The following is a 23,187-nucleotide window of genomic DNA, read 5'->3' on the forward strand; positions in this document are numbered from 1 at the left end:
TTCTCACTGTAGCTTTAACAGAAATTTGTCGGAAAATTCAGTTTTCTTATGATGTCTTTATGATGGTGTCTGTGCTTACAGCATGACCTCATCCTTCCTATAGATTTAGAGTGTGGCAGAACCATCCAAATGGGCCAGATCAGGGATAAATATGGTTTTAAGTGATGATCTTTTCCTTTTTAGTACTTGCATATTTGCAATTATAATTTTTATATGCTGAAATAAAAAAAATCAGGACTCTACAAAAACAGAGGTGATGTGTGCTTTATTTGATGTCTCTTACAAAAGACCTAGAATAATATTTTCTATAAGTATGGGTACCTATTTTTAAATAAATGAAAGGAAAAAGGAAATGATTAATTACTTGTTTGATTCTTTTCTTCTGTGAAGAGAGGCATAAGCTATGTTTCTGGGATAGCAATTTTTGGTAAGAAAACCTCCAAAAATGATAAATAATTTTGGATTTTTTAACCTGATCATCCTAATCTCTTTTAATACTATGAACTAAACTGAGGTATTTTTGGATGCCCTGTAGTTCTGGGTTAAAGAAGTAGCAATTATCTTAGTTTATTTCAGAATATTGTGAAAATAGGCATTAAAAATGAAAGAAGAAAGAAAGAAAAGAAAAAGAAGAAAAGAAAAATGTATGAAAAAAAGCAAAAAAAATAATAAAAGTAAAATCTTTGAATCACCAGTGTCTTTGATCAGGCATCTGAGGTCTCATGCTACACATTTTCACTCAGCATGTAGGTCTGGCAGATTTTGTTTCAAGATGCCCTAAAGGTGTCCAAGAGGACACCTGACTTGTATGCCTTTCTACTTGCTCTTCTAAAATAATTCAGAGAGAGCATTAACTGGTAATGACTTTGCTGGCCTAGAGCTATTTTTGTCTAATGCCTAAATTGAGCAAGAACTATTTCAACCTGGCCCTGGATCCATAATCCTGAAGGAATGAGCTAGTTTTTGCTTGTTTGATGGCTTTTTTTCTAAAGGATTCAGTAGAACTCAAGATGGAACATTTGTTTCATTTATGATTCAGTCTGTCTTCAAAAAAAAAATAAAAAATCATAGCTATGGTTAAAAAGTTCCAAGTAGGCATAGCACAAATAATTTGTAAAAGATGTTTTGTATTACAGATAGAGTATAGAGATAAAAAGCCAGTCCCACTGGCCTAATAAATTCCAAGTGTTTTTTAGCTGAAATCATTTGTTTATATGCTAATTTAATAAATATTAATTTAGTACTTGCTATATATCATTCTAGTCACTAAAGATATAACAGTGAACAAGACAGACAAAATCTGCATCCTTGAGGAACTCACATTCTAGGAGAAAAGATAGACAATTTAGTAAGAAACAAAATAATACAAGGTCTGCAGGGATAATTTCCATAAAGAAATTAAGTAGAGGAAAGGGATAATAAGTGATGTGTATGGTGATGGGGTAGCAAGGTGCTGCTTTACATAAGATGGCAAGAAATATCACTCTGAATAGGTCTCTAAGGAAACACCTCATGAATGTGGAAAAGCAAGCCATGTGAATATCCGAGAGAAAGTGTTTCAGCAGCAGAGGAAGGCAAATGTCAAAGCCCTCATGAGGAAGCACTTACTGTGAAGAAGAACCAACATAGAAGACAGAAGAACCTATACGGATAAAGAGAGTATATGACAAGAAGAGTCATAAGGAGTAAAATTAGTAAATAGGCAATGACCAGATCATGTTTTAAGCAGAGATGTAACTTGATAACATGTTAAAAGATCATGCTGGATACTTTATGGAAAATAGATTGTAGACTTCGGGCAAGAATGTAAGCAGGTAGAATAGGTTGCTATTTCAAAAGTCTACAAGGAGTGCCTGGGTGGCTCTGTCAGTTAAGCATCCAACTCTTGATTTTGGCTCAGGTCATGATCTTTAGGTTGTGAGATCAATGCTCACATTGGACTTGGCTCTGGGTGTGGAGCCTCCCTCTCCCTCTGCACCCCCCCCATCTCTCTTTCTCTCTCTGCTTCCCTTTCTCAAAAAAAAAAAAATCTGTAAGACAGAAGATGGTAACAAGTATTCAGTGACTAATTATTGATTTGATTATGAGTCAGCAGTGGTATGTGCCTACCAAACACACACACACACACACACACACCCCCCTAATATTATCTTCAGCTGTATTTAACAATGTCAAGAACAAGGAAGAGGTTAGATCTACTTTGCATCTATCATGCTAATAATGACTGTGATATTATGTTCAGCTCCAGGCTCAATCATATAAGACAAACATAAGTAAATAAGAATGTATTTACTGGAGGGAAAGCAAAGAGATAAGAAAAAACTTGAAACCATATTATAATGAAAATGATAAAAGGAAATAAAGGAATGAGAATTAAATATTAGAACTAATGTTTAAAGAAATTTTGAAGGAAGATTCAGGGAAGACCTCCTTCTTCTTGGAAAGTCTTCCCTGAATCAATTAATTTTTGCTTTTTTAAGCCAATGAGTAAAATATATTCAGAACTCCAATATACATATGTCTTAGGGGGTCAAGCCAAAAGGATTTTTGTAGTTGAACTCTGGGCATATATTCTGCTCATACTTTTTGAGGTGATTTTACCTGTTTTTTTATATCCTGATTGACAGTAGTGACTTTCAATTGTAGATTGTCTTCTTTATTTGGGACATTGAGATCAAGCTTAATGGTATATTACTTAACGGTAGGCAACTATAATTGTTCATGGAATAAAAGAAGATATAAAGACTTTGAAAAAAAGAACCTTTTTTTCTTAACTATCATATAGAAATATCACTTCCAGTATCCTGATGTCTTAGTGAGATACATCAGCCCATTATTTCCTATAGCAAGAAAGAATTGTCACATGGCAAATAGGAAGGAATTTTGGCTCGAAAGTCAGAATTCCAGAGGTAATACTACATACAACTGCTATCTTTAAATAGCTGAAAGTTAGTCATATGTGAGCAACTTAGATTTATTCTAAAATATCCAAAGGGACAAATCAGTCAAAATACAAAAAAGTGAGAGTTAGAATTAATTTAAAAAGAAGATCATTCTAAGAAGCCAGAGTTGCTCATTGGTAGAATTAACTCTATCTCAAGAGAGTCTGTCTGTTCTCTATAGAGTTAAAGCATGAGCTAAATGATCATTATGTAAAGATAATTTTAGCATCAAAGGGCTTGCTCAATCAGATGATATAAATGTTTTCCCCTATTAGATCTATAATTCTGTAAGCTTAACTTTAAGAAATAGCTATGCATTTTCTATTTTATTTTTTATCATATTTTTAATAACAGAGGATGTTTACTAATGGAGGATTACCAAATGAGAGAAAGGTTAATAGTTACAGGCAAAAGAACTGAAAATGGAAAGAATGGGCTGGAGGTTAAAAACAAAATATAAACACATCCAGTGGAATTGACACTTATTGGATGAGAAGGATAAGAGAGGAGAGAGTAAAAGATGTTTCTGTTTGCTGTTTTGAGCCAGCATGTGAGAGAAAAGTGGAGCCATCAGTAAAAATCAAGACAAAAAGTAGGTTAGTTTGAAATTAAAGATGACAAACATGATGGAATATTGAATTTAGGAAAAAAAAAACAGTTGTTATTGTCAAATATAATGCAGTGAATTGGGAAGAAAAAGTAATACACTGGAATCTGTTTTTTCATTATTGAACATAAATTGGCAAGAACCTAATATCTTTTGGATTCTATTGAAGGAGATTTATTTTTTTAAGTAATAAAATAGACCATCAGGTTTATAATCATACAAAGTGATCTTTTCATAAATTTAGATGATTCCTTTCTGTGAAGTTATTCTGTCTGATCAGAACATTGTTTTAAATATAGTTTCCTAATAAGCTTCCAGAAATGATTCCTCTCTGAAAGAAAAATAGTGCTTGTGTACTAAATTCAACTTTGCCATGGATTTTAGGACTTTGGGCAAGTTATTGTCTCCTCTGTAACACAGTGGCTTAGACTATATTATTTTAAATTATCTTCCATATTCTAACAGTTTTCCAATCATCTCAGAACTTTTACTAAAGCCTTAAAGTTGAGAACAATAAATACTAAGTATTCTTATATTTGAAAGAATGGTGCTACACATGCCCATGTGTTATTTATTAAAAGATGTCAATGTATGTTAACTCTACTGGAATTTAAATTAAATTATTAAATTAAATTAAATTAAATAATTAAATTAAATTAAATCAAGATGTCAAATATGGTTCACCCTAAATAATCAATTAGAAATTTAAAGAAAATCAGTAGAAGTAAAAAAATACATAAATAAGTCATCAGACTATATAAAGCTGATGGAAGTAGACTTGAGTTTTCATTTCCCATCACTAAGAGGAAAGAAAAAGGATACTTTCCTCAAGCCAAAAGAAGATGGTCCAGAGGAACCCCTTGTGGTAATTGGACTATCTGCAGGAAGAAAATACATCTCTCACTTCTCTGCTAAATGCTTTTTCTAAGCTACAGAAATTCAGATGTCCATTATAGAGAAGACAATGGAGCAGAACATGTTAGAAAAATCTCAGGAAAACCTTGCATCCTTTCCCTTGACTTTGAAGGTGGATGACCTGGTAGTATAAGGGCATAGAAATTAACTCCTACTTTTTTAAAGTCATGAGGTGGATAAGAGTTATACTTGAAGGCCAAATGAGATTAAAAGGTTACAGAGAATACACTAAGTCCAGCATTTGGAAGAGCAAAGGTTCATGAACTTTCTGTGGGACAAAAGTTAATCCTGCAGAAGTAGCCATGCTTGGGTCATCTTGATGGCTTCTAGCCAATGCAACTTAACAGAAGGAGATAAGAAGATGGGAGGAGGGAGGGTAGACTCCTAGGGGCTACAACTGGGAGGGAGATATAAGCATAATCTTATCAGTCAGAGAGTAGAAATGGGGAAGCATGATAGATTTTAAGGAGCCTTCAAAGAACCATAATGTGCAACCCACTACAGAATCAACATTTGGGAGTCTGCTATGCAGATAGCCTTGCAAAACTCCAACAGTGCCAGGCAATTAGGCCAACTAGGATTTTTGGCCTTTATCTTTTCAACAGCATCAAAGGATTCATCAAGAATAGGAAGAGGAAGAAAAAATATATATTCCTTTTCCCCTAGCACAGTTTCCCTAACCATAAGGTAAACCTAATCTAAAGAAAAAAATGATGAGAGACTGAAGTTTGGATCATAGCAGGCCTGGATATATTCGTTCTAAAAATTAGTCCCAATTGCCAAAAATGACCTTGTTCTAATAACTTGAAGTGTACAAAAAGCTGGCAACCCACTGAGAATGCCATCCAGGGCAGAAGGGAAATCTAGCAGGAGATGTTTAAAGGCAGTAATTGGAGAAAAATAAAACTTTTCAGTGCCTTTCATAAACTCATTATATATACTTGGATGATCTCTCCTTATTGACATATAAACCTCCTGGTAGCCTTTCATTGGTATTATTCTTTTAATAAAAATGTATCAAATGCTACTCTAAGTCAGGAAATGTCCTGGATGGTGTGGATAAACCAGACAAAAATACAAGCCCACATAATCATCAGAGGTTACAGATATTTGAATCTGGCTTCAGAGAAGAGGTGGCTTCTTTCTTTGGGGGCAGGACAGACTCAGATTGTCCTGAAGGTTCCAAAGCCTGGTTACAGATATTTGGACTGATTAACAAATCTTGAACTACACTGATGTAGAAAAAATGCCCAGTAGTCTCTTTTGTATAGAACATACCTTATATTAATCATAGTTTCATCAGAGATCTTTCTTGGACTCTCTTCTGGCACATTTATTAAGCAATTCACACCAAAGACTTCAAGGAAAAGACTGGAATTAAGTAGGTGGTGAGGTATTGATTGTGTTTGAATAGGTGGGAAGAAAAGAAAAGAACATTAAAGCAGAGAGAAATGCACTAGCATACTGCACTGAGAGCTCTAGCTCTGCCTTCTTATATTTTTTGTCACATTACAAAGATTCTTGCCCAGTTCCCCTCCCTTTCCCTTAAGCACTCATATTCCATAACTGTATGCTCTAAACGGACTCTTTGCATTTAGGAAAATAAATTGTGAGTATATGACTTGTGGATCTACAAACGATTAATCTTAATGTTTGGAGAAAGCATGGAATCCAGAAAAAAAATAGATGTTTTTACTAGATTAAAATGCAAAAGTTATGACATGTTGTTTCTACTAAGCCTTTTGCTGTAACTTATGTCAATATAGTAGTTTGTTACAGATATTATGATATTCATTTAATTAAAATGTGAGTGACAGATATTTCTTTTTCTCTTTTGAGAGAGAACATAGAAAAATCTATTCTCAAAGTGGTAAGTAAAATAGAATAAAATAGAAAGTTTAACAGCCCATGAGTATATCACATGATAATTACCATAGACATATATTCAAAACAGGGTTTGGTAGCACATGATAATTACCATTGACATATATTCAAAACAAGTTTGGGCAGTCCTTCAGTTGTTCCTTCTAAATTATTTAAAGATGGAGATTGGGGGGGAAGATGGCAGAGTAAGAGGATCCTAAGTTCACCTGGTTTCATGGATACAACTATATAACATATCAGCATAAATAGCTCAGAAAATGAACAGAAGACAGGCAGAACAAACTCCACAGCTAAAGGTAAAGAAAGGTCACACTGAAAAAGGTAGGAAGGGTGAAGACACAGTTTGGAGTGCAATAGACCATGACTGTCCACAGTCAGGAAAAGCCAGAGGTACAGAGAAGGGTAAGAAACTATCACACCAGGGAGCCTGCACAGGGAAGACATCCCCCATAACATTTGCCTTTAAAAGTGAGAGTTTCAAATTTCATGAGTTCTTAGGACCAGCAGGACTTAAAGCCTAGAATTTAAAAAATCATTGGGCTCAGCTCTGGGAGAGCAAGGAGGGCATGAGGAAACTGAGTCCTTGCCCTTAAAGAGATAGCACAGCAAGCAGCCTGTGCAGATACAGCATAGAACCAGCAGTTTGAAAAATGCCTGGAACATGTAGAAGTGAGTTATTTACTCATCTCAGAGCTTGTCCCAGGAAGGCATGAATCACAAGAAGACCTCTCCAGGAACAAAAGAGCTGGTAGGCACTATTTCTCTCCCCTACCCCCAGCATAAAAAAGGGGCTACCTGTGGGGAACCAGCCGTGCTCTGACATTCCCTACCAAGGCCCCCTCCACCCTGCACTTTGGCAGATCTGCCATTCCCAGTCATACTTGCCTCAGTTTCCTTCCTGCAGAGCCCTTTCCACAGAAGACCAGCACAAACCACCTCCAATAATGCCTCTCCTGACCCACACATATTGCAAGACTTTCTGGGGAGGGGGAGCTGGTGGCAGGGGTAGCTGGTCTCATTTCACAAGTAGACCAGGATGCACTTTGTTAGAACATGCCCCACCCTTACTGGGGCCCAAACACTGCCCACAGCAGTCAAGGAGAACCTCTATAGACAACTGGACAAAAGGGAAAAACATCCAGCAAAGTGCACACAACACACATAGGAGACATTCCCAGAAGCACCACGACCTAGGGAACAGGAAACACTGCACTGCAGGACACTACAGGACCTCTTCTTCATAAGGCCACTACTTTCAAGAGCAGGAGATATAGCTGACTTTCCTAACACAGAGAAACAGATGCAGAGAGTTAGATGAAATGAGGAGAGAGAAGAATATATCCCAAATGAAAGAATAGGATAAAACCACAGGAAAAGACCTGGGCAAAATGAAGATAAGTAATATGCCTGATAGAGAATTTCAAATAATGATCAAAAAGATACTCACCAGCCTTGAGAAAAAACAAGTGGAGGACATCAGTGAGACCCTTTAAATGAGATAAAAATAACCAATCAGAGATGGAGAAGACAATAAATGAAATTAAAAATATAATAGATGGAATACATAGCAGGCTAGGGGTAGCAGAGGGATGAATTAATGACCTGGAAGACAGAGTAATTGAAATTAAGCTGAGCAAATGAGAGGGGAAAAAAATATGCAAAACAAGAATAGACTTAGGGAACTAAGTGACTCCATCAAATATAGTGCAACATGTGCATTATAGGGAAACCAGAAAAAGAAGAGAGAAAAAAGGGGGACAGAAAATTTATTTGACGAAATAATAGCTGAAAACTTCACTGATCTGGTGAACAAAACAGATATCCAGATCCAGAAGGCAGAGAAATCCCTCCAAAAAATAAACCCAAGGAGGTCCACTCTAAGACACATATTAATTAAAATGGCAAAAATGTAGTGATAAAGAAAAAAAAAATAAAAGCAGCAAGAAAAAAGAAGAAAGTTACATAAGGGAAACCCCATAAGGCTATAAGCAGATTTTTCAGCAAACTTCAGGCCAGAAGGGAATGGCGCAACATATTCAAAGTGCTAAAAGGAAAAAAAAAAAAATCTGCAGTTAAGAATATTCTATCCCAAATAGAAGGAGAGATAGTATCCCAGACAAACAAGAACTAAAAGAGTTTATTACCAATAAAACAGCCCTATAAGAAATATTAAAGGATACTCTTTGAATGGAAAGGAAAGACCATAAATGAGAGCATGAAAACTAAGTATATCTGTAAAAGTAAATCAAAGGATTCATAAAATAAAATAATGTAGTTTATGACATCAGATACCTAAAGTGAATGGTAACCACAAATCAAAAACCAGTAATAGATATGCAGAGAATAAAGAGAAAAGTATCCAAGTATATCACTAAAGAAAACCAGCAAACCATGAAAGAGAAGAAAAGATCAGAGAAAAACTACAAACACAAACACAAAACAAGTAACAAAATGGCAATAAATACATATCTATCAATAATTACTTTTAATGTAAGTGGACTAAATCAAATAACATAGGGTGACAGACTGGATTAAAACAACAACAACAAAAAAAAAAAAAAAAAAAAAACAAGACCCATCTATGCGCTGCCTATGAGAGATTCATTTTAGACCTACAGACATGCAGATTGAAAGTGAGGGAATGGAGAAATATTTATCATACAAATGGATGTCAAAAGAAGACAGGGTAATAATACTTACAATTGGATAAACTAGACTTAAAAAAAAAAAACTGTAACAAGTGACAATGAAGGACACTGTATAATAATAAAGGAGACTATCCAACAAGAAGATATAACAATTGTAAGATTTGTGCACCCAACATGGGAGCAGCCAAATACATAAAACAGTTAATAACAAACATAAAGGAACTAATCAATAGTAATACAATAATAGTAGGGGATTTTACAACTACACTTACATCAATGGGCAGATCATCCAAATAAAAAATTAACATGGAAATAATGGCTTTGAATGACATACTGTATCACATGGATTTAGCAGGTATAATCAGAACATTCCATCCTAAAACAGCAGAATACATATTCTTTTCAAATGCAAATGGAACATTCCTAGAATAGATCACATCTTAGCCCACAAAACAAACCTCAACAAATTCAAGAAGACTGACCTCATACCAGATCTTGCCATTTGCAACGACTTGGATGGAACTGGAGGGTATTATGTTGAGCGAAATAAGTCAAAAAGAGAAAGACATGTATCATATGACCTCACTGATATGAGGAATTCTTAATCGCAGGAAACAAACTGAGGGTTGCTGGAGTGGGGGGTGGGGTGGGAGGGATGGGGTGACTGGGTGATAGACACTGGGGAGGGTAGGTGCTCTGGCAAGCGCTGTGAATTGTGCAAGACTGTTGAATCTCAGATCTGTACCTCTGAAACAAATAATGCAATCTATGTTAAGAAAAAAAAAAAAAGAAGAAGGTAGCAGGAGGGGAAGAATGAAGGGGGGAAATCAGAGAGGTAGACGAACCATGAGAGACGATGGACTCTGAAAAACAAACAGGGTTCTAGAGGGGAGGGGGGTGGGAGGATGGGTTAGCCTGGTAATGGGTATTGAGGAGGGCACATTCTGCATGGAGCACTGGGTGTTATGCACAAACAATGAATCATGGAACACTACATCTAAAACTAATGATGTAATGTATGAGGATTAACATAAGAATAAAAAAAAAGAAGAAGACTGACCTCATACCATGCATATTTTCTGACCACAACTGTATAAAACTAGAAGTCAACCACAAGAAAAAAATCTGGAAAGAGCACAAATACATGGAGGTTAAATAGAATGCTACTAAACAATGAATGGGTCAACCAAGAAATCAAAGAAGAAATCAAAAAGTACATGGAAACAAATGAAAATGAAAGCATAGCAGTCCAAAATCTTTGGGATGAAGCAAAAGCAGTTTTCTAAAAGGGAAGTTTAAAGCAATACAGACCTAACTCAAAAAGCAAGAAAAACCTCAGATAAAAAAATCTAACTTTATACCTAAAGGAACTAGAAAAAGAAGAACAAACAAATCCCAAAAAGAGTAAAAAGAAGGAAATACTAAAGATTAGAGTATAAATAAACCAAATAGAAACTAAAAAAAAAAAAAAGAACAGATCAATTAAACTGGGAGCTGATACTTTGAAAAGACCAAAAAAATTTGATAAACCTCTAGCCAGACTCACCAAAAGAGAGAGAGAGAGTACTCAAACAAAATCACAAAGGAGGGAAGGGAAATAACAACTGACCCCACAGAAATACAAACAATTTTAAATCAATATTATGAAAACTTTTATGCCAACCAACTGGACAACCTAGTAGAAATGGGTAAATTCTTAGAAACATATAACCTACCAAAACTAAAGCAGGAAGAAATAGAAAATTTTAACAGACTGAATACCACCAATGAAATTGAATCAGTAATAAAAAAAAAAAAATCCCAAAACAAAACCTCCCAACAAACAAAAGTCCTGAACCAGATGGCTTCACAAATGAATTCTAAAAAACATTTAGGGGCCCTAGGGTGGCTCAGTTGGTTAAGCATCTGACCTTGATTTTGGTTCAGCTCATGATCCCAAGGTTGTGATTAAAATCATTCACCACAATCAAGTGGGATTTATTCCTAGATTGCAAGGGTGGTTCAATATTCACAAATCAATCAATGTGATACATCACATCAATAAGAGAAAGAATAAAAACCATATGATCATTTCAATAGAAGCAGAAAAAGCATTTGACAAAGTACAACATGCCTTCATGATAAAAACCCTCAACAAAGTAGGTTAAGAGGGAACATACCTCAATGTAATGAAGTCCTTATATGAAAAACCCACATCAAACATCATACTGAATTGGGAAAAACTGAGAGTTTTTCCCCTAAGGTCAGGCACAAGACATGGATGACCACTTTCATCAGTTTTATTCAACATAGTACTGGAACTCCTAACCACAGCAATCAGACAACAACAACAACAACAAAATAAATAAATAAATAAAAGGCATCTAAATTGGGAAGGAAGAAGTAAAACTTGACTATTTGCAGATGATATGATACTATATATAGAAAACCCTAAAGACTCCACCAAAAAAAACTACTAGAACCGGTAAATGAATTCACTAAAGTCATAGGATACAAAATCAATGTACAGAAATCTGTTGCATTTTTCATTCACTAATCATGAAACATCAGAAAGAGAAATTAAGAAAACTATCCCATTTACAATTGAACCAAAAATAATAAAGTACCTATAGGAATAAACTTAACCAAAGAGGAGAAAGACCTGAACTCTCAGCTGTCAACTGGTTAAAATAAAAAAACACAAGAAATAAGTATCCCCAAGGGTTTGGGTAAATAGGAACCCTCATGAACCATTGGTGTGAGTGCAAACTAGGGCAAACTGTGGAAAACAGCACAGTTTTACCACTTGCTAGCTTGCCATGCTTTGGTCACACTGGCCTTGATTACTATTTTATTCTGGTACAGGTCTTCTCAAAATATAGGCTGCAGACTTCAGGATCTTAGATATACTTCAGGGGGTCCATAGAGTCAAAACTATTTTCATTATAATATAAACACGTTGTGAGCCTTTTTCACTGCCTTGATATTTTTGCTAATGGAGCAAAAACAGTGGTGGCAAATCTGCCAGAGCCATGATTCAATCAAAGCAGTGGCACAAAACAGTATTAAATAAAATTTAAAATGTAGTCTCATTCAATAATGTCTTTGATAAAACCATAAAAGATACTGACTTTAGAACCCTTGAATACATATCTTTTAATAATTTGTGTGACAAAATAGAAAGTATGCATAAAGTCCCTCTGCTGCATACAGACATACAATGTTTCCTCAGGAAAAAGCATTGCACTTTTCTTAACAATTGTGCAGTTGTTTGAAATGTGAGATAAACTAGTCACCCACTTTTTTGTGGAGCACTGTTGAATGAAAGACAAACTGTTATTTGAGGTTGTATACTTAGCAGATATTTTCTTACAAATGAACTAAGTAGGTCTGCCACTTCAAGGAAAATAACGATGGTATTTCTTTGCAATAATGAAATTTATTGTGGGCTTATTATAGTGGGTATTAAAGAGGGCACGTTCTGCATGGAGCACTGGGTGTTGTGCACAAACAATGAATCATGGAACACTACATCAAAAACTAATGATGTAATGTATGGTGATTAACATAACAATAAAAAATTTAAAAAATAACATAATATAATATATATTTTTCTAATTTTGCAATTTTGATTTCTACTATAGTAAAAAATGTAGATAGTATAATTTGCCTAAAGAAACATTCTTTGAGAACCTCCCTATTTTTTTTTCAAATTGTGAGTCCTAAGAGCAAAAGTTTTGAAAACAACTGTGCTACAAAACTTAATGCATGGTAGGCACTCAAACATCTATTCTTTGAATTGGGAGGAGCAAAGTCTGGAGAAAGAATCATGTGTGAGGTCATGAAGATCATATCTGAAGAACCTTGCAATCCATGATAAAGAATTTAGACTTATTCCATGTGAATTGATGTATTTTTTAAAAGATTTTATTTATTTGTTTGTCAGAGAGAGAGAGAGCACAAGCAGGGGGAGTGGTAGGCAGAGGGAGAGAGAGAAGCAGACTCCCAGATGAGCAGGGAGCCTGAAGTGGAACTCATTCCCAGGACCCTGGGATCATGACCTGAGCCAAAGGCAGATGCTTAAACCACTGAGCCACCCAGGCATCCCTGAATCAATGATGTATTAAGTGAATTATTAGAATTTAAGGTTTCCAAGGAGAAGCAGGTGAATGACAGTGGCAAAGACAAGATGTGGTTATAAAATAAATTCTTCATCATTTGCTTTCATTGCATCCTCCTCCCTCTGAAATCCGTCAGATAACAAGTTAGTTTCTTCTATTTTGATGTCTCACATAATTTATCCCATCCTTTCTATTTCCACTTGCTTAATTAAGTCCAGTTCCAAATCATTTCTTATCTCATCTGCTAATTTCTTTCTGGTTTCTTTTTTTTTTTTAGATTTTATTTATTTGACAGAGAGAGACACAGCGAGAGAGGGAACACAAGCAGGGGGAGTGGGAGAGGAAGAAGCAGGCTTCCTGCAGAGCAGGGAGCCTGATGCGGGGCTCGATCCCAGGACGCTGGGATCATGACTGGAGCCGAAGGCAGACGCTTAATGACTGAGCCACCCAGGCACCCCTTCTTTCTGGTTTCTGTGCCATCAGTCTTTTTCTCTTTCAACACATGAAATCTGTTGACTGATTAACCTGCTTAAAGTTAGTCTTGACTATATCATCACCAACATTTAAACTCAGTCACATATAAAATAAACATTAGTGCTAACCATTAGTGAGATGATAAATCGTAAATTTCTCAGCATAATGACTAAGAACCTAAGTAACCTCTCTCAGTATAATCTTTCTCTAAATAAAAACTACTCTAATGAGGGCACTTTATGGGGTGCCTGGGTGGCTCAGTCGTTAAGCATCTGCCTTTGGCTCAGGTCATGATCCCAGGGTCCTGGGATCGAACCCCACATTGGGCTCCCTGTTCAGCAGGAGGCCTGCTTCTTCCTCTCTTACTCCCCCTGCTTGTGTTCCCTCTCTCAGTGTGTCTCTGTCAAATAAATAAATAAAATCTTTAAAAATAATAATAATAATTCCTTAAAAAAAAGCAGTTTTTTCATTTTCTCTTTAAGTATGTCAAATCCATTTCAATCTCGGTACCTTTCTTTATATCACATTCAGTAGCCTGTAATATCCATCATTCTTTCTTCATCATATTATATAGATTTATGGAGATAATTTTTATAAAGCAATTAGTACACTTACTGAAATGTCAGTTATTTTTATTCTTATTATTAATAGTACTACTATAATGTAAGCTACTGGAGGGCAGAGACTATGTCCTATAATTTATTTGAATCTCCATTACATGGTGGATATTTCCACATATAATACATGTTCACAAAGTGTACATGATTGACAGTAATGGTTACCCATATGTTGCTTGAATTTTTTTAAAGTTTGGGAGAAGAGCCATTCAAAGAAATCTGCTTAATAAGGCATACAGTTGTAGGAAAAAAAAAAAATCAAGATTAAGTATAATAGTCAAATTCAGGGCAACATAAAGTGCTAGATATGCAAGTCTTTCCAGCAATATTGTATATCTTCATCACCTAGGCAAAGAATCATCAACAAGAGTCTAGTAATTTGCAAATTAACTTTTTCTAGGCAAGTGAAGTTCAATCAGAGTTCAAATTAATGATTTATTAAATTAATTCCATATGCTAAGAACTATGTAGTATCACAAACAAGAAGTTTACATTGGCTATTGAGAAATAGTGTCTCAGAACTGGAGAACTTTTGTAGTATGGGTAACTCCCCTGAAGTTTTTTCTTTAACACTAGAGTGAAGCAACTGTAGGGGGAACCTATTGTCTCTAAACCACAGAGGATTTACGTGTAGGCCAGGTCTAAGAAACACATTTGCTAACATTATAAGGAGGATGAACATATTTGGAAGAAAATATACATTCTGAAAATTTAATTAGAATAATGTAGAAGGGAGGGACGCCTGGGTGGCTCAGTCAGTTGGGCATCTGCCTTCGACTCAGGTCATGCTCCCGGGGTCCTGGGATCAAGTCCCGCATCTCCTTGCTTAGTGGGGAGCCTGCTTCTTCCTTTGCCTGCCACTCTCCCTGCTTGTGCTCTCTCTGTCTCTCTCTCTGACAAAAAAAAAAAAAAAAAAAAAAAAAAAAAATCTTAAAAAAATAATGTAGAAGGGGAACTGGCTGAAAGAAATAATGTCTCCCATGAAAGAGACAGAGGTTTGATAGCAGATTGAATGAGGTTTGGGGTACTAGTGCCCTGGAAAGAAGAATACTCAAATTCAGTTACAAGATACCTGAGAGTAAAACAAGACTTTGATGCCATTGGACAAAAATGAGAAGACACTCTCTCTGTAATCAGTTTGGATAATCCTATGTGTAGTTCCATTAGATGATATGCTTAATTTCTTTTGAAATTTCACTGAGTTGGAGATCAAGATCTTACTAAAGGAAAAGTGTAGATGGAATTAAAAAAAAATAAGGATCCATCTAAAATCTGGTAGCTGAACTCCCTCTTAACACAACAGGCAAAGGTGAGACAAAGAGTTGAATGATTCTGCTTAGTAAAATAGGAGTCATTTTCTTTTTCTTTTTGTAGCCAGCTTAGAGAAGGAAGAAGCAGAAAGGAGCAACAGAGCAAGAGAACAAGAACCTAAGGAAAATACTTGGCCAGTGAGAAAGTCTCAAGATTTCTATCCTTTGTCCTCTGTCAGTCCAAAATCTATGTCTTAAGACTATATACACTATAAAAGAGGAGAGGTGTGAGGGGATAGGTTAAATAGATGACGGGGATTAAGAAGTGTACTAGTGATGAGCACAGGGTGATGTATGGGTGTTGAATTACGATATTGTACACCTGAAACTAACATTACACTGTATATTAACTAACTGGAATTAAAATAAAAACCTTAAAAAAAGATTGTATACTATATAAAATCAATTTATGTAAATGATATTTTGTAGAAGTCAAGGCAAAAATCCTGTGTTCCATGTTTCTGTTATTTTAAGATGAAGAAAAAGAAAATATTCATGGGTGAAATTAGGAATTTGGAGAACTAGAACTTTAGGGTAAGATGTAATAAAGGAACATTAAACCCCCAGTGAGCTCTCAGAGACACTGTAGACAGCAGGTGGTAGAGGTAGCATGTGAACTTTCCACCCTTTGTAGGTGGGCCTTTAAGCCATTTCATTTAAAATATTAGAGAGAAAAGAAATTTTCTAAAGCTAGAGGACTTATAGAAACCCAGCAGTTGACATCTGGGCTAGTGACTGACATCTGTTTAGCTTCAAAAATTAAGGAATCTAGCATGGTAAAAATGACATCAATATGATAAAATGAAACAGGTCTCAATACAGACCAACCCTGTAGCAATTTTCCTGATTGTGTTGAGAGCTAAGTAACCGGAACAAGTTTCTGTAATGTGATTAGACTTTCTTAGAATGAATAATTGTTACAGTTGCTGTTGTGGAAAAGTAATTAATTATATGAAGTAATTATAGTTTTCCCTCAAGTATACTTAGGTTTGACTTTTTTCCCTAGAAATTGAAAAAGCAATATTGTTTGTATCTTGATAGGTAGTTATGTTGTGTGGGGCCAGAATTGCAGGGTAGAAACAGACATTGACAAAACGTGAAACATGTTGGTGAACTAAAGCAGTGGTAGAGCAAAATGTTAACACAAACTGTCTTAATTTAAGGCAATGATTTTGAAGGGGCAGCTTTTAAATGAATATCCTTTTTGGTAGAAGGAAATGCTTTATATACACTGTCTGATTGAAGAACAGGTTGGAATGAACCAAACAAACAGTCATTCCACCTGTGATTTTGCAATTTCAGAGGAAATCACCATGAATAAGATGTATAAGTGCAATAATTTGGAAGTGTGTTAAATGTGCATATGTAAGTCTTTTGATTAATTTCAACTTAGGATTCAATAAATTCCATCCTGATCATTCAGTATTCATATATTCAACATTCTAAACCACTAAAACCAGAAAAAAATACTTCTTCAGTAGAAGGATCTGAAATAAAGCACATGTATATTCAGAATATTAAAAAAAGTCAGGGGCGCCTGGGTGGCTCAGTTGGTTAAGCGTCATGATCAGGTCATGATCCTGGAGTCCCGGGATTGAGTCCCTCATTGGGCTCCGTGCTCAGCAGGGAGTCTGCTTCTCCCTCTGACCCTCCTCCCTCTCATGTGCTCTCTCTATCATTCTCTCTCTCTCTCAATAAATAAATAAAAATCTTTTTAAAAAAGTCATATTGCTTTGAAGAAATCTTGTAATAAAAAGTATATCAGAGGTGATTTGGTAATATGTTGTATATAGTGAATTCCTCACATAGTAATTGGAATCACGAATTCTTCTTTTCAGAAACACTTGGAAAGAACATCTATAATAATAAATCATATTTTTAATATATTTAAAGAAAATATATTTGAGTAGAAAAATAATTCAAATATTCAAACATGCATAATGTCCATGTTGATATCAACTTAAATATTAATCGCTATTACTTATCAGTCTCAATACCATGTCTCCTGCATTTGGTTAGGAACAATGTAAACAGTGTTTAAAGAAATATAAAACAAGCCTCCTATCCTCATAATATTCTTATTTTTTTATTTTATTATGTTATGTTAATCACCATACATTACATCATTAGTTTTTGATGTAGAGTTCCATGATTCATTGTTTGCATATAACACCCAGTGCTCCATTCAGTACGTGCCCTCTTTAATACCCATCACCAGGCTAACCCATCCTGCCACCCCCCTCCCCTCTAGGACCTTCAGTTTGTTTATCAGAGTCCATAGTCACTCGTGGTTCTTATCCCCCTCTGACTTCCCCTACTTCATTTTTCCTTTTCTGCTATCTTCTTCTTCTTTTTTTTTTTTTAACATATAATGTATTGTTTCAGAGGTACAGATCTGTGATTCAACAGTCTTACACAATTCACAGTGCTCACCATAGCACATACCCTCCCCAGTGTCTATCACCCAGCCACCCCATCCCTCCCACCCCCCACCACTCCAGCAACCCTCAGTTTGTTTCCTGAGATTAAGAATTCCTCATATCAGTGAGGTCATATGATACATGTCTTTCTCTGATTGACTTATTTCACTCAGCAAAATGCCCTCCAGTTCCAGCCACGTCATTGCAAATGGCAAGATCTCATTCCTTTTGATGGCTATATAATATTCCATTGTAGGTATACACTGCTTTTTCTTTATCCATTCATCTGTCGATGGATATCTTGGCTCTTTCCATAGTTTGGCTATTGTGGACAATGCTGCTAGAGACATCAGGGTGCACGTACTCCTTTGGATCACTACATTTGTATCTTTGGGGTAAATACCCAGTAATGCAATTGCTGGGTCATAGGACAGCTCTATTTTCAACTTTTTGAGGAACCTCCATACTGTTTTCCAGAGTCGTTGCACTAGCTTGCATTCCCATGAACAGTGTAGGAGTATTCCCTTTTCTCTGCATCCCCACCAACATCTGTCATTTCCTAACTTGTTAATTTTAGCCATTCTGACTGGTGTGAGGTGGTATCTCATTGAGGTTTTGATATGGATTTCCCTGATGCCGAGCGATATTGAGCACTTTTTCACATGTCTGTTGGCCATTTGGATGTATTCTTTGGAAAAACGTCCCTTCATGTCTTCTGCCCATTTTTTGATTGAATCATTTGTTCTTTGGCTGTTGAGTTTGATAAGTTCTTTATAGATTTTGGATACTAGCCCTTTATCTGATATGTCATTTGCAAATATCTTCTCCCATTCTGTCGGTTGTCTTATGGTTTTGTTGACTGTTTCTTTTGCTGTGCAAAAGCATTTTATCTTGATGAAGTTGCAATAGTTCATTTTTGCCCTTGCTTCCCTTGCCTTTGGCAATGTTTCTAGGAAGAAGTTGCTGCAGCTGAGGTCGAAGAGTTTGCTGCCTGTGTTCTCCTTTAGGATTTTGATGAACTCCTGTCTCACATTGAGGTCTTTCAACCATTTGGAGTCTATTTTTGTGTGTGGTGTAAGGAAATGGTCCAGTTTCATTCTTCTGCATGTGGCTGTCCAATTTTCCCAACACCATTTGTTGAAGGGACTGTCTTTTTTCCATTGGACATTCTTTCCTGCTTTGTCAAAGATTAGTTGACCATAGAGTTGAGGGTCCATTTCTGGGCTCTATTCTGTTCCACTGAACTATGTGTCCATTTTTATGCCAGTACCATACTGTCTTGATGATGACAACTTTGTAACAGAGCTTGAAGTCTGGAATTGTTATGCCACCAGCTTTGCTTTTCTTTTTCAACATTTCTCTGGCTATGCGGGGTCTTTTCTGGTTCCATACAAATTTTAGGATGATTTGTTCCATTTCTTTGAAAAAAGTGAATGGTATTTTGATAGGGATTGCATTAAATGTGTAGATTGCTCTAGGTAGCATTGACATCTTCGCAATATTTGTTCTTCCAGTACATGAGCATGAAACGTTTTTCCATTTCTTTGTGTCTTCCTCAATTTCTCTCATGAGTATTTTATAGTTTTCTTAGTACAGATCCTTTGCCTCTTTGGTTAGATTTATTCCTAGGTATCTTATGGTTTGGGGTGCAATTTTAAATGAGACTGGTTCCTTAATTTCTTTTTCTTCTGTCTTGTTGTTGGTGTATAGGAATGCCACTGATTTCTGTGCATTGATTTTATATCCTGCCACTTTACTGAATTCCTGTATAAGTTCTAGCACTTTGGGGGTGGAGTATTTTGGGTTTTCCACATAAAGTATAATATCTGCAAACAGTGAGACTTTGACTTCTTCTTTGCCAATTTGGATGCCTTTGATTTCTTTTTCTTGTCTGATTGCTGTGACTAGGACTTCTAATACTATGTTGAATAGCAGTAGTGATAGTGGACATCCCTGCCGTGTTCCTGACCTTAGGGGGTAAGCTCTCAGTTTTTCCCCATTGAGAATGATATTTGCTGTGGGTTTCTCATCAATGGCTTTTATAATATTGAGGTATGTACCCTCTATGCCTATAATCTGAAGAGTTTTGATCAAGAAAGGGTGCTGTACTTTGTCAAATGCTTTTTCTGCATCTATTGAGAGGATCATATGGTTCTTGTTCTTTCTTTTATTAATGTATTGTATCACATTGATTGATTTGCGGATGTTGAACCAACGTTGCAGCCCAGGGATAAATCCCACTTGGTCATGGTGAATAATCCTTTTAATGTACTGTTGGATCCTATTGGCTAGTATTTTGGTGAGAATCTTTGCATCCATGTTCATCAGGGATATTAGTCTGTAATTCTCCTTTTTGATGGGGTCTTTGCTGGTTTGGGGATCAGGGTAATAGTGACCTCATAAAACGAGTTTGGAAGTTTTTCTTCCATTTCTATTTTTTGGAACAGTTTCAGAAGAATTGGTATTAATTCTTTAAATGTTTGGTAGAATTCCCCTGGGAAGCCATCTGGCCCTGGGCTTTTGTTTGTTGGGAGATTTTTGATGACTGCTTCAATTTCCTTAGTGGTTATAGGTCTGTTCAGGTTTTCTATTGCTTTCTGGTTCAGTTTTGGTAGTTGATACATCTCTAGGAATGCATCCATTTCTTCCAGGTTATCTAATTTGCTGGCATAGAGTTGCTCATAATATGTTCTTAGAATTGTTTGCATTTCTTTGGTGTCGGTTGTGATCTCTCCTCTTTCGTTCATGATTTTATTGATTTGGGTCCTTTCTCTTTTCTTTTTGATAAGTCTGGCCAGACTTATCAATCTTGTTAATTCTTTCAAAGAACCAGCTCCTAGTTTCGTTGATCTGTTCTACTGTTCTTTTAGTTTCTATTTCATTGATTTCTGCTCTGATCTTTATGATTTCTCTTCTCCTGCTGGGTTTAGGCTTTATTTGCTGTTCTTTCTCCAGCTCCTTTAGGTGTTGGGTGAGGTTGTGTACTTGAGACCTTTCTTGTTTCTTGAGAAAGGCTTGTATTGCTATATACTTTCCTCTTAGGACTGCCTTTGCTGCATCCCAAAGATTTTGAACAGTTGTGTTTTCATTTTCATTTGTTTCCATGAATTGTTTTAATTATTCTTTAATTTCCTGGGTGATCCATTCATTCTTTAGTAGGATGCTCTTTAGCCTCCATGTATTTGAGTTCTTTCCGACTTTCCTCTTGTGATTGAGTTCTAGTTTCAAAGCATTGTGGTCTGAAAATACGCAGGGAACGATCCCAATCTTTTGGTACCGGTTGAAACCTGATTTGTGACCTAGGATGTGATCGATTCTGGAGAATGTTCCATGGGCACTAGAGAAGAATGTGTATTCTGTTGCTTTGGGATGGAATATTCTGAAAATATCTGTGAAGTCCATTTGGTCCAGTGTGTCATTTAAAGTTTTTATTTCCTGTTGATCTTTTGCTTAGATGATGTGTGCATTTCAGTGAGGGGGGTGTTAAAGTTCCCCACTATTATTGTACTGTTGTCAATGTGTTTCTTTGCTTTTGTTATATAATTGGCTGCTCCCATGTTAGGGGGATATTTACAATTGTTAGATCTTCTTGTTGGATAGACCCTTTAAGTAGGATATAGTGTCCTTCCTCATCTCTTATTATAGTCTTTGGTTTAAAATTTTATTTGTCTGATATAAGGATTACCACCGCAGCTTTCTTTTGGTGTCCATTAGCATTGTAAATGGTTTTCCACCCCCTCACTTTCAATCTGGGGATGTCTTTGGGTCTAAAATGAGTCTCTTACAGACAGCATGTCGATGGGTCTTGTTTTCTTATCCAGTCTGATACCCTGTGTCTTTGTTGGGGACATTTAGCCCATTGACATTCAGGGTAACTATTGAAAGATATGATTTTAGTACCATCGTATTGCCTGTAAGGTGACTGTTACTGTATATTGTCTATGTTCCTTTCTGGTCTATGTTACTTTTAGGCTCTCTCTTTGCTTAGAGGACCCCTTTCAATATTTCTTGTCGGGCTGGTTTTGTGTTTGTGGATTTCTTTAGTTTTTGTTTGTTTTGGAAGCTTTTTATCTGTCCTTCTATTTTCAATGACAGCCTAGCTGGATATAGTATTCTTGGTGGCATATTTTTCTTGTCTAGTGCTCTGAATATATCCTGCCAGTCCTTTCTGGCCTGCCAAGTCTCTGTGGATAGGTCTGTTGCTAATCTAATGTTTCTACCATTGTAGGTTACATATCTCTTCTCCTGAGCTGCTTTCAGGATTTTTTCTTTGTCTCTGAGACTCGTAAGTTTTACTATTAAATGTCAGGGTGTTGACCTATTTTACTGATTTTGAGGGGGGTTCTCTGTGCCTTCTGGATTTTGATGCCTGTTTCCTTCCCCAAATTAGGAAAATTCTCTGCTATAATTTGCTCCAATATACCTTCTGCCCCCTCTCTCTTTCTTCTTCTTCTGGGATCCCAATTATTCTAATATTGTTTTGTCTTGTAGTATCACTTATCTCTCGAATTTTGCCCTCATGATCCAGTAGTTGTTATCTCTCTTTTTCTCAGCTTCTTTATTTTCCATCATTTGGTCTTCTATATCACTCATTCTCTCTTCTGCCTCATTTATCCTAGCAGTTAGAGCCTCCATTTTGATTGCACCTCATTAATAGCCTTTTTGATTTCAACTTGGTTAGATTTTAGTTCTTTTCCTTCTCCAGAAAGGGTTTCTCTAATATCTCCCATGCTTTTTTCAAGCCCAGCTAGTATCTTTAAAATCGTCATTCTGAACTCTAGTTCTGACATCTTACTAACGTCTGTATTGATTCGGTCCCTGGCAGTTGGTACTGCCTCTTGTTCTTTATTTTGAGGTGATTTTTTTCCATCTTGTCATTTTGTCCAGGGGAGAATAGATGAATGAGAGAACAAAATGCTAACAGGGTAACAACGACCCCAGAAAAATATACACTATACAAATCAGAAGAGACCTGAAACCAGGGGAAAAGAATGGGAAAGAAAGAAAAGAGAAAAAGAAAAAGATAAAAAACAAACAAACAAACAAACAACAACAACAAAAATACCCACAAAGACATAATATGATCAAATACAATCAGGCTGGTGCATCTTATCTAAAATGATATGGCCTCTCTCATCACTCTTTATTGCTTACTGCCTAAATGTTTCCATTGCATTTATTTCCAACTGACTTGTTTACTTGTTTCAAATCTTGTCTCCCCCACCCCTACTAACTTATGAAATCTACAGGAACTTAGATTTTGTCTATAT

The 23,187-nt window shown here is 36.1% G+C and overlaps 1 protein-coding gene across 12 annotated transcripts in view; it reads left to right on the top strand.

Annotated features, from left to right (window-relative positions):
• The window catches only part of CNTN5 (contactin 5), a 1,392,146-nt gene that overhangs the window by 589,804 nt on the left and 779,155 nt on the right, over nucleotides 1-23,187 (top strand). The gene's annotated exons all lie outside the window — the stretch shown is intronic.

Source organism: Mirounga angustirostris, unplaced genomic scaffold, assembly GCF_029215605.1.
Source record: "Mirounga angustirostris isolate CCGP_5_RB_7025 unplaced genomic scaffold, mMirAng1.0.hap1 SCAF_13, whole genome shotgun sequence".
Taxonomy (NCBI): domain Eukaryota; kingdom Metazoa; phylum Chordata; class Mammalia; order Carnivora; family Phocidae; genus Mirounga; species Mirounga angustirostris.